Here is a 13327-nt window from a genome sequence, read left to right on the forward strand (position 1 = left end):
AAATAAGAAAGAAAACTCTAAGTGTGACTCCTTATTTTGGAAAAAGTGGTATGTGAAAAACCGGATCATGTTCGGGGGTCAGGTTACTTATCAGAAAGGTACGGTAACGATTGTAGCACCCTCTAAGTCCCTAAAGTTGGGTCTCTACTAATAAAATGAAGTTGACATGACAATTGATGAATGAATCAATGAATACCCTAAATGATCATGCACATATGAGAATTAGAACATGCAGAGAGAATGACCAAGACGCGAGTAAATACATACCTTGCCAAGGAACCACCATGCACTATCAAGAAATGGGGTTAGTGCGCAATTAATGAATACAAAATATAGCTCGTGTGTCACTAAACAGATAAAGAACCATCAACAGCACACATGGCATTCATTTCAAATTCACTTTTATTTTGGTGAAAATTTATTTGATGTTGGGTCCCCACCAAAGCCCAATTTATTTTGCATGGATCAATTCCCATAACTCCATTATTTGGAATTACGGGATTTGATTTATTGCTTATTTTAAAATATTTTTTAAAAAGGGATGGAGAGTTGTGAATTAAATCATTTGGAAATCAGGTTATTCAGAAAAAATAGTTTCAAATGCATGCATGCAAATATGGACTGTGAAAATAAGCCAAGGTAAGTGATCGTGCATGGCCCTGTAAGGATGGGACCTACATTTTGTGATGCATACTCAATGGCTTCTCACTATAATCATGAAGTGCATAACTCGCAATGATAGAATTCCATCTTACTATGGTCTTCTCTGGCATCTGATCATAGACTCACTGAACATCTCCAATGCTCCCACATTTACCATACATGTTCATCAGTGCTCAAGCCATAAAGCATCTCCATCTACACTTGTCTTCAAAGAATAAGAATGTAACTGTTCTCTAGCAAAACTGAGCCTCAATTCAGAAGATACCTGAATCATGGCTACAAACATCTAAAACCCAACATTAGAAGATTCTTGTCATGTCGTTAGAAACAACCAGAAAGCCTTGAAACAATCTCCAGCATTCGCAAGTCTCCCAATTATCATTAACTTAACAACCAGAAAATATGAAAATTCATTAACTTAAGAATACCAAAATATATTCTAAGCCAAAAATAAAAAAGCATAAAATACATAAAAGAAATTAAATAAATAATCCCCATGGCCTTAGAGATTTTGTTGCATATTTGGTAACTAAAACTTGGATAAAATCCAAATTACCAAAATAGTCCTACAACCAAAGATAGGGTTAGTGAAAAAAGAAAAACCCAACATGCCCAATTGCCATTAAAAAAAAAAAGGCCCAAAAAGAGGCTAAAAAATTGAGCCCAAACAACAAAAAACAATTTGGTCCAAACTCAATCTTATAATTGCACGCCTTTTGCGTAACCTTATTTCAATCAGCCATATCTCCCTCGTTTCAACTTTCAATTGAAATCCGTTTGAAGCATTGGATTTCTGACTTCCTAAGATTCAAAATCATATTTGATTTGCCCTAAAAAGATTATAGGATGTAGCCCCGATTTTGAGTTGAAGTCAATGTCGCTGCCATGCTCTCTGCACAACCTTGATTCAATTGGTTATAACTCTCTCATTTCAATTCCGAAATATGATCCATTTGAAGCGTTGGATTCATGATTTCCTAGGCTCCAAAACCATAAGTGGTTTGACCCAAGAAAATCATGGGATGTCATTCCAATTTTAAGTTAAAAATGACAAAACTATGCTGCCAATGATCTAAAATCAAGAACTTCCAAGATTCTTTCTTTTCCCTTAAATCACCATAGGAACTCATGAAAGAAACTCCAAGAAGCCTTCTTTTCTCTTTTCCAGCAAGGGAATGTGCGCGAACACTCTGTGATGCTTTGCACTACTTCCATACTCTCCATAGGTTACAAAGAATGATAAAAATAAAAAATAAAAAAAAATGAATTTTTACAACAAAATCCTATACTCCAAAGTTTTAGAGTTTACATATCATTCTAAAATAAAAGCGGGATTTTTACAAAATAACAAAAATCATATGCCTCTTATGAGGCTTACAACCCATATAGGAAAAGTAAACAACAATCTAAATAATTATTACATCCCAATAAAAGCAATCACAATTATAACCATCATATTATAATAAGATCATAATAAAGAACGCACATTAATTATCCTTGGGGCCATGGGATAAACAAAAACCCTGCAAAACCAAGTTAACACACCCTACAATGGTTCTAGCACGATTACTAACCTATGGCTCTTATACCAGGATGGGAAAAACCCGAATCTCTCTATTTCCCAAGTCCGAATTGGGTTAGGAACATGCATAACTATCCTACGTTTTTTCTAAATCCTATGCACAACGGAAAAATAACATTTTTATACTTTAAAAGGATTCAAAAAGTTCTTACAAACCATACCTTATATTTGGATGTTCTCGAATCAAATCCACATGGTGAAGATGAAGATCGAAATCGTAAAAGTCTCGTAAACCCAAAGTCTTCTTCTTGATGACTTGAACCTTGATCTTAGCACACTTCTGGTAGGGGGGGAGAAGAGGGTGGAGACAATGGCTCTCTATCTCTCTGGATGGTGGAAGACAAAAGCTATGGAAACTCTAACCCCAATGGGGTATTTACAGGGTTCCTATGTGGGCTTAAGTAGCTTGAGCCCACATGGGCTTGGGTCACTTAATTTAGGCCAAATGGGTTCTAATTGATTAATTAACTAAACGTTAGTATCCTATGTAAATAACAATGAGACAACAAGTGCTCATGTCCTTGACCTACTATTCATTGTGTTCGGTTTCCCTATGAACTGGTATTTGTAGTTTAATAAAGTGAAAGCTATCAACCTTTCAAGACTACCTCTACTATCCTTAAGTTATAGATCCTCCTATTGTGTGTTCAATTGATATATCTTAGCTCTCAAAGAACCTATGTCAAGTTCCACTTAAGGAACTACTATGGCCATAGTTTCCATGAACACACCTCCTTAGGATCACCCAAAGGGACACACTGTCTCAATCCCAAGAGATATCATGGTGCATCTATTGAGAATACCTATTGCTACCGGCTTCCATCAACAATGACCCAATCCATAAGGAATATATAATCAACTTATAGTCTCACCCGTAAGACAAAGTCATTGCTAACTTTAGCATAAGTTCAATATTCTCTCAAGTTTGACAGACAACACAATGAAGCAACTTAGTGAGGTCATGACTCCTTGATAGCCTTAAGTTATAACTCACCATAGGCATTGTCCAATGTGCAACCATACATACTAGTGCACTCATCATGGAAACCCATCCCAAAAGCCAAGACCAACCATCCCTCTAAATAGGAGGTGGTGCACTACAACCTTTAATGGGTTGCCTAGGCTCATGACCCAACTATGAACAAGTCATCTATTTGCAAGGAACCCATGACTTAGATCTTCTGTGCAACTGTCAATGCACCTAAGTCACGTACAATGAAAAAGGTGCAAACAAGAATGCTCATAAAGTATAATACATTGAATAAGGATAGATAAAAGTGAAATTGGAACATCATTAAATAAATAATGAATTCCAATTATTATATCATGTCATGCTTTTAAGGGCTCTATCCTAACAAGAAGGCCCCTATTCTTTACTGTTGATTTATTAGGTTTTATTTAACTTCTATTATGATTGGTTGATTTGCATACATCTATATTCCTCTCAAGCTTTGCTTTGTACCTTGGTATCACTACATGAATATGTTCTTTTTCATGATTTCACAAGCCATCAAGCAAAACCTCCAACTATCCTATTTTTCTTTCACGACATTATTTTATCTCTCATACCATTTTACCTTTGGTATAGTTTTCTATATGTGTGCAGGTTACAAGGTTAGAAGATAAGTACTAAAAAGTGATGCAAAGCATTCCCTTAGTTTAGTTTTAATTGAGTATTAATGTGTGTTATGTAAACTCCAATATGAGAGTTTAGGTTGGTTTATGTAATGATATTTTGTCACAAAATTGCCAAAGGGGGAGATTTTTAGGACATTGAGTCTTGTTTATATGTTGGAAATTTTGTTCCTTGTAATGTTTGTCCATAGAAGTCTTTTTAGATAATGAATTGATTTCCATTAAAGATCAAGGGTTCGTGTTCGTCTAACCAAGAAGTCACAAGTATGTTTAAAAAGGTTTTGCTTGTGACATATTAGGCTCTTTTGAGGTATAAAAAGGTTCAATATCATTTTTAGACTTAAAATGTATTAAAATGTTTTTTCAAAAGAATTAGGGGTTGCTCAAGCAATTAAGCTCACTCAAGTAGACCGCTTAAGTGATGTAAGTCCGCTCAAGCACACTTGATAGTCCTACCTAGTTTAGAAACGAATTTTGGATTAATTTCACTCAAACTCTATCTGGAAACTTAAGATACTGAAATTCTTTGTGGTATTCACCTATAAATACCTCATTACAACCCCTTAAGGGTTAGAGATCTTGGAGATTGGAGATATATTGTTGAAAGATCTTTCATTCCTTAAATACGATCTCTTTAAGAAAGCTTAAAGTGTCATACTATTTCTGATCTCTCATCCAAGGATTTGATATTCGAATATTGGGTTGAAGACCATAATCCCTTTAGAGTGGTTGAAGGATTTATTAGGGAGCAACATGAAGTTGCGTCGTGGACGTGAATCAAGTTGTAAGTACTGGAGAGTAAATCCTTAGAGTAAAGAGACTAGGTAAATCTGTTTAACTTGATTTTGAATAGTGGATATCTAAGCTTTGTAAGAATCCACATTTCTGTTATACCATTGATTTGATGCCATTATAATAGGGATTGGTTTATTTTTGTCAAAGTTATATATGCCTTTTTGACTCGTAGATGATTAATAGATGAAATTTGCTTTAATTTTAAAAGAAAATGAATTTAAATCTATAAAGATATTTGGTTAAATTAATATAAAGTCTACAATAATTTTCATAAAAATAAAAATTTTTACTAATAATTTCACATCAATAAAAAATAAAAACATACTATAAATTTTTTTATGATATGATAAATAATTCCATTTGTATGTTATAATAAACCAAAGAAAAGTCTTATAAATATTGTCACCCACTATGGACAACATTTTGTATGCATCCCTACTTCATGGAAAGATTTAGACTATGAGAAAAGTATTCCTTTGAGAAAATTGGTTTCTATTTATTAAGATTTGGAGTCTTTATTTAATTTTAAAGTAAAAATAAAATAAGAAAGAAAATCATATGTGACTTCATAAAGTAATAAACAAGTGTATTAATGAAAAATAGATCTAAGAGTTAGCATACTTAATGAAAAGGTTCAGGAGTATTCCGTTAAACGATGAATAACTATGGTCTTTACTAAACAAGTAATTTTTTTCATATTTTATTAATTTATTGATGAATACCAAAAGTAGTGACACTCAAATAATAGACAAAAGATGTATATGATAACATGATGAAGGCCGAGATATACACGCATGGACAAAATCAAAGAAATGACAATATGAACCATCATGAACCTAATGAAATTCAAATTCAAATTCAAATTTGGTTTCAAAACTAAAAATATGCAAACAAGGCCTAAAAAATTGACCCAAGGTTAGCTAGGATATTGTGGATGAATTGCATTGAAATCAACACTAGGGGCTAAAGTGTCAAAATTTTAAATCCGTAGGGAGGTCGATACCACAAAGTGGAGTATCAAATTATGCATTGACACGATTTGAAACCTTAATGTGGATCCTTTATTGATTTCATTTTGATATTGAATTGTGAACAATAGAGAAAATCAATTATTGAGAGACAACCTCAAATTTGATATGAAATTATATAACAAAGTATAACATTGAGATTTGGCAAACCCAAGGAAAAGGATAGTGATTGTAATATATTTCCCCTAAAAATTTATTTATATATTTAGGATCTTATTGTTTCTAAGGCTTTTCAAAAGGTAACACCATATAAAAATGATATCAAACCTTATTTTAATATGCTTTGCTCTCAGTTATAATTTAATTATCTCATATAAGAGTATAGATAAGATGACGCTTTAGGTTATGTACCTTGTACGCTAACTTTGTATCCTGAATTTTAACCTAAGTATGAGAAATTTGATAGTTTTGAAAATTTCCTAATTGAAAAAAAAAACAAATTGTATTTCTTGCTTTCAATTTAGTATATCTAAATTGAAAAATGACATTTTCCTACTTTTGAGTATATATATACTTTTTTTTATATATATAATTTCCTCAAAACTTTTCATTTTATAATTAAAATTGAAAAAAAAATTGATTTACATGAAATTAATTTTTAGGAGTATTTGTATTGAATTAATATATATGGGGCAATTCATTACTTATGCTATAAACTTGAAGTAAGTGGAAAAATAAGTAAATGTAAGACGTGGATATTTACTTAAATATTTACAATGTAAACAACTAAGCTAGCTGAGTAACATATATGTGGTTTGTGTATGATGAGTTCTATGTGCTCTTGAGAGTAATGTGTGCTAAGGTTAGGCATGGTTGTAGTACAACAAATTTACTGTCAAGGAGGCAAATGTAATTTTAAAAAGAAATAAAATAAAATCAATGGAAATAGAATGATCTTTTTCCATTAAAAACCTAATTATAAATAGCTTATTCATGATTTTTCTATACAAAAATCCCTAGAGAGAGAATGTACGGTTTTGGAGAACAATCTTTCTAGGTAAGATCTAAATTTTGTAAATAGTATTTTAGTTTCATTAAATAGTTTTAAATAATTTGAATGTTCATTTAAAAATCAAAATCTAGACTAGATGTTGTTTGAATTATTATTTTTATTTATAAAAAATAGAAATATATATACAAAAGTGGACTTATTCATGGAGACAATAAAATTACAAATATTCAAATGAGTAGATCCATGTATATATATATAAAGAAAATTGGAAATCCTCTAATAAATAAACCGAAAAGAAGATAAGGACAACTAGTTAAATGATTAACTTCGTTGTGGGATGGAAGAATGAGACTAGGGTCTAAGGCTTGGCCTTGGTTCGTAATATGAAAATAGAATGGCTACATGCTGCATGGGATACAAGAATTTAAATGTCGAGTTCCTGCTTGATTTTGTGCAAAAAGAGAATATGCAAAATATGTTATAAAGAGTGCATCTTGTATTAAACTTCGTAACTATTAGTTAACAAAATATGTTTTGTTTCACAAAAGAAACTTGTACTACATTAATTTACATATACCAAAATCCCATGGTTCACTACGGGTAGCCCATACTACAAGTGTACCTAACAAATATATATATTACATCATTCCTAAAAAAAGATTTGGTCTTTAATACAAAGGCAAAGCCTCAAAATACTATCAATGCGAGCAAACAACATCCAATCATGGTAAAGCAATACTCAAGCATTATTTCCCACATAGGTCTTTTGACCTACATTTAAAGATGGAAGGGATAGGGTGAGTTCACAACTCAGTAGGAAAGTTTATAACCATCCTAAGCATACCCTTAAAAACTTTTAATTAAACATGTAATAGCATGCATGATAAACATTTTATAACCATTAACAAATATGCAATCATGTCAAACATGTATGCATGTGTTTGCTGGTTTCATCTTTACTTTACCTTGTCCATCCTTTCACGACTGATAAACTGTTCACCCCCACCAATCTATATATCATATATCAATGTTCCACAAGATACATGATCAATATAATAATGACTATTTTGGGACATCACCAAAGGGCAAGTCATACCCCGTGCCTTTTGGGACTCATACCCAAGGGCAGGACCAACCTTGTGTCTTTAGGGACAAAAACCCAAGGGTAGGACCAACCCCATACACCCACATCGGAGTGTCTTCCTCGAGGGCTTTAGGGACTTTCACCCAAGGACCCACGATCCCACATAAATAATATATCAAAGGATAATGCCTGTAGCATCGCACAAATACTTCCCACCAATCAATTCTTTGAATATCATCTGTGATTATTCCATATCCTTTTGTCAATGCAACCACACCATGAACCATTTCCACAACAAAGAACCATGAATCTTCATACCACCAATCTCAATGTAACATTTCAACACAATAAACCGAGATGCAATGACACATTAAAACATTTTATGAAATCATAGAAATGACATGAAATTTCCAATAAATCTTTCAAGGAAAGAAATCAGATACACCATGGGTTAGCATAAAATTCCCTACCTTACACAAACTTTCCTTCTATGATTCTTCTATGTAGGCGATATTTACCTATTACAAGGAATTGAAATGAAACACATAATTTAGACTTCCTAATGATGAAAATTTATACAATTTACTGTTGCTAATTTTTAATTCTAATGTTCTATAATCTACATGCCTACATGATTTTAAATCAAATTTGAATTGAATTAAATAATATTTATAATGCATATTAATATTCTCTAATTAATTACCAAACACTAATTGTTATGATTTTCTTAAAGCCTAACCTATTAACAAATCCCAAGGGTCCAAATAACCTAATTAATCACATGTTTACTAATCTATTTTTCCATTAAACCAAATTAAACAAAGATTTATGCTGATCTTACCATTAATAAAATATTTAAGCTAAAATACTTTAATCCTTAATTAATTTTAATTTTTAACTAAAACATGTTTATAGCTAATTACACTCAACTTTTACAAATATTTTACCATTAATTTGTTTCAATACACCATTAGGAACAAAAATGAACCGAAATTACTAAATTAAACAACTTGCTTACCTCAAATCTACACTTTTTCTCTCTAGACCTCTCTCTAACCCAAGTTGTTGTAGGTAAAATGGTGCAAAATGAGTTGCATGCCCTTATATAGGGCTCTCCATGCAGCCAAGTAGAAGGTGGCAGGCCACATGGCGGCCACCAACCCACCCAAGTAGGAGGTGGCAGGCCACTTGGCTGCCACTGACTCCAACTTCCCAATTTTGCACTTTAGTATTTCAGGTTATCAAAAATTAAACCCATAATTACCCATTAGTCCTTTAGGTTTTCATAATTATAATCAGCCCCTAAGAACCTAATAAGCATGGTTGTCATTAACTAATCTAACTTAACATTAATCAAAGTTTAATTCATAATTAAACAGGATTAACACTAAACTAGTTTTAACATCTAATTAAGCACGTTTAAAGTTAAGTACTAAGATAATCATTATTGCCTATTTAATTCATTGGTGCTAGGTATTACAATTTAGGATGACATCCTAATGATAAAACTCTAAAAGGAACAGAGAATAAACTTAGATTTAACTTAGGATTGTGTTCCAATGATAAGAAACCAAAGGAACAAATAATAAATTTAAATAGAACCTTGGGTGGCGTCCCAATGATAAGAGTTCAAAGGAACAAATAATAAACTTATATTGAACCTTGGATGGTATCCCAATGATTATAAAAAAAAAAAAAAGGAACAAATAATAAACTTAACTAGAACCTAAGATGACATCCTAATGATAAGAGTCCTAAGGATCAAAGAATAAACTCAAATTGCGGCTAGGATGGTGTCCTAATGATTAGAAACCGAAGGGACAAATAATAAGCTTAGATAGAACCTAGGATGATATCCCAAAGATAAGAGTCCAAAGGAACAAAGAATAAATTTAGATTGAACCTACGACGATATCCCAATGATAGGAAACCAAAGGAACAAATAACAAACTTAGATAGGACCCAGGATAACGTCCTAATGATAAGGATCCAAAGGAATGAATAATGAACTTAGATTACACCTATGATGGTGTCCCAATAATGAGAAGCCAATGGAACATAGAATAAATTTAGATAAGAGTCCAAAGGAAAATTGAATTAAGTTAGATACAACGTAGGATAGTACCACAATGATAAGAGTCTAAAGAAATAAAGAATAACATTAGATTGAACCTAGGATGATGTCTCAATAATTAGAAACCAAATGAACAAATAATTAACTTAGATGTAGCCTATGATAGCATCCCAATGATAAAAGTCCAAAGAAAGAAAGAATAAACTTAGAACTTAGGATGGTGTCCCAATGATGAATAACCGAAGGAACAAACAATAAACTTAGATAGATAAACTTAGATGGTGTCCCTTGTAGAATTGAGTAGAAAAACTTATCTTGGTTGATGAAAATATCTCTACATCATTCTCAATGAGTAGATTGTTATCTACCTAGAAGATCTTAGAGCACTACCACACTTCCCTTCACCTTCTTGTACACACAAGACCATTTGTTATGAAAATATATGGTTACATCATATAGATGTTAATATCAAGATAAAAGTTTAAGAACACTATCTTGACATCTTATTGCAATATCTCATAAATGAGATACACCACAATGGATAGGAGTACTCTAATGGATTTGATTATAACTACTAGTGAAAAGGTTTCCTATATTCAAAACGATGTTTCAAACTATAAACTTTAGCTACAACCTAACCACTTAAATCTCAACCTTTCCATCTACTCCTTTGTTCCTTTTGTAGACCAACTTCCACTTATGGGTTTTATCCCTTCGGGTGCTTCTACAAGAACCCAGACTACATTAAAATTACAATGATTCTAACTATCATTCATAGCTCCTTGTCGAGTTATGAGCACCAACACACTCATTGCTTCATCATAATATATAGAGTATAAACCTCCCACTATGATGAAGTACTTATGTATTGGAAGTAATAGTAATGTTGTATCTCTATACCTTTGGATCTATAGTATCTTGTGTATAGTGAAACTATCTTCTAATGTTTTTTATTCTATATCAATGTTTGTCTTATTACATATCATACAATCTTTATCAAAAAAACAAAAAACCGTTTTTAAAAATTCCGAACACTGTTTGACCGTTGTTCTTAGGAAACGATTTTTAAAAACAAAGTGAAATAAAGAATAGTTTTTAGAGAACAAGTAAAAATTGTTTTCACCAGTTTTTAAAAACAGTAGTAAAACACATAAAATTTTAGAAAAATAATAAAAAGAAATAAAATTGAATATGATCCCATTCCCTTTCTCTTTTTACGATATAATACTGATATAAAAAATTTTAAAATATGATTTTCCTTTATATTACATGTATTTTTCTATTTTTTTTAATTTCTTTAAAATTTTTCATTACACAAATAAATTTCAAATCAAATTATACTTGATACATAAAATTTATTAATTTTTAAAAATAATTTAAAACTCAAAAACCAATTTAATTAATATTAAGAAGGAACTCAATAATATTAATAAGCTATAGACCAAAATTTATTTTAAAAGTATGAGTTAGGTTTTAATAAAACATCATAAAACTCTTTCTTGTTCTTTAGTTTAAAAACATTTTTTAAAAATTAGAGCCTGTTTAGCGGAGTTTTTAAAAACAACTTTTTGTTTTTTAGAAACATAAAATAGTTTTTAAAAATTCATAATACCATTTAATTATTGTTCTCTGATTCTAATTTTTAAAATCAAAGTGAAATAGAGAATAAATTTTAAATAACAAGTAAAAGTTGTTTTCATCGATTTTTAAAACTAATAGAAAAACATACATTCTATTATTTCTTCTACATAGAATCATTATTTTTCAATTTTTTTTGTTAGGTAAATTAACTTCAAATTAAATAAGACTTAATATGTTAGATTTGTTAACAAGTCTATTAATTTTTAAAAATAATTTAAAACTTAAATAATAAACTCATTAATATCAGAAATTTATAAATAAAAATTGGTTTAAAACAACTTTATTGTTTCTCTTCTATATAAAATTATTATTTTATGATTTTTTTTTCAATAGACAGATGAACTTCAAATTAAATAAGACTTCATATATTGGATTCATTAACAACTCTAATAATTTTTTAAAATAATTTAAAACTCAAATAATAAACTTATTAAAACCATAAATTTATAAATAAAAATTGGTTTATAATGACTCTATTATTTATTTTATGCACATAATTAATATTTTATAATTTTTTTTTCACTAGAAAAATGAACTTCAAATCAAATGGTACTTTTTATTGAATTTATTAATGAGTTTAAATTTTTTTTGAAATAATTTGCAACTCAAAAATAAATCTAATCATTGAAAAAAAAACATATATATCATGAGTCATAATTTTACTATTTAACCTATACACACAACTATTCTTTTGAAAATTTTCTCACTAGGTAAATAGGTTATAAATTAAGTAAGACATGATTAATAATTTTAATTATTTAATAAATCATTTAATTTTAAGAATGATTTGTAATAAAAATATTGGCCCAATTAATTGTAGATTAAATCAAAACATTGTAGAATATTATGTTCAAAATTGAATATTAAATGTACCATATGTAATACATTAACAACTCTAATAATTTTTTAAAATAATTTAAAATTCAAATAATAAACTTATTAAAACCATAAATTTATGAATAAAAATTGGTTTATAATAACTCTATTATTTATTTTATGCACATAATTATTGTTTTATAATTTTTTTTTCACTAGAAAAATGAAATTCAAATCAAATGGTACTTTTTATTGAATTTATTAATGAGTTTAATTTTTTTTTTGAAATAATTTGCAACTCAAAAATAAATCTAATTATTGAAAAAAAAACATATATATCATGAGTCATAATTTTACTATTTAACCTATACACACAACTATTCTTTTGAAAATTTTCTCACTAGGTAAATAGGTTATAAATTAAGACATGATTAATAATTTTAATTATTTAATAAATCATTTAATTTTAAGAATGATTTGTAATAAAAATATTGGCCCAATTAATTGTAGATTAAATCAAAACATTGTAGAATATTATGTTCAAAATTGAATATTAATCCAATTCCTTTTGTAAACTTTTTTCAAAATTTTATTTAAATAAAAAATTATTTTTAGTTTTTTTTAACAATATATATATTCTTTTGAAAAGTTTTTTGTTTATCATACTATTTTCTTTTTGTAACTAAAATTATATATCATTTTTGGTAATTTATTAATATTAAAAGTGTTTTTATACTTATATAACATATTATCAAAAACATTATTAGAATCATTTTTTCTGATTTTCATAAAACTGTTTTTCATAAAAACAAAACACTTTTAAAAAAACACTTTTATTAGAATTATTGTCAAATGGACTTGTAGTTATGACTTTTTTTCTCACTAATTTAGAACGATCTTTAAATTAAAAATTACCTTGTGTTCAAGTTTAAAAAAACATGGCTAAATAGACCTTGAAAATAAATAAATTAGGACAAATGAAATTAATTATTGGGACATGAAAATATTATATAAATTCTGGTTAAGTGAAGCCGATGATATGATATAGATATACCAT

Source organism: Vitis vinifera, chromosome 9 (genome assembly GCF_030704535.1).
Source record: "Vitis vinifera cultivar Pinot Noir 40024 chromosome 9, ASM3070453v1".
NCBI classification, from domain to species: domain Eukaryota; kingdom Viridiplantae; phylum Streptophyta; class Magnoliopsida; order Vitales; family Vitaceae; genus Vitis; species Vitis vinifera.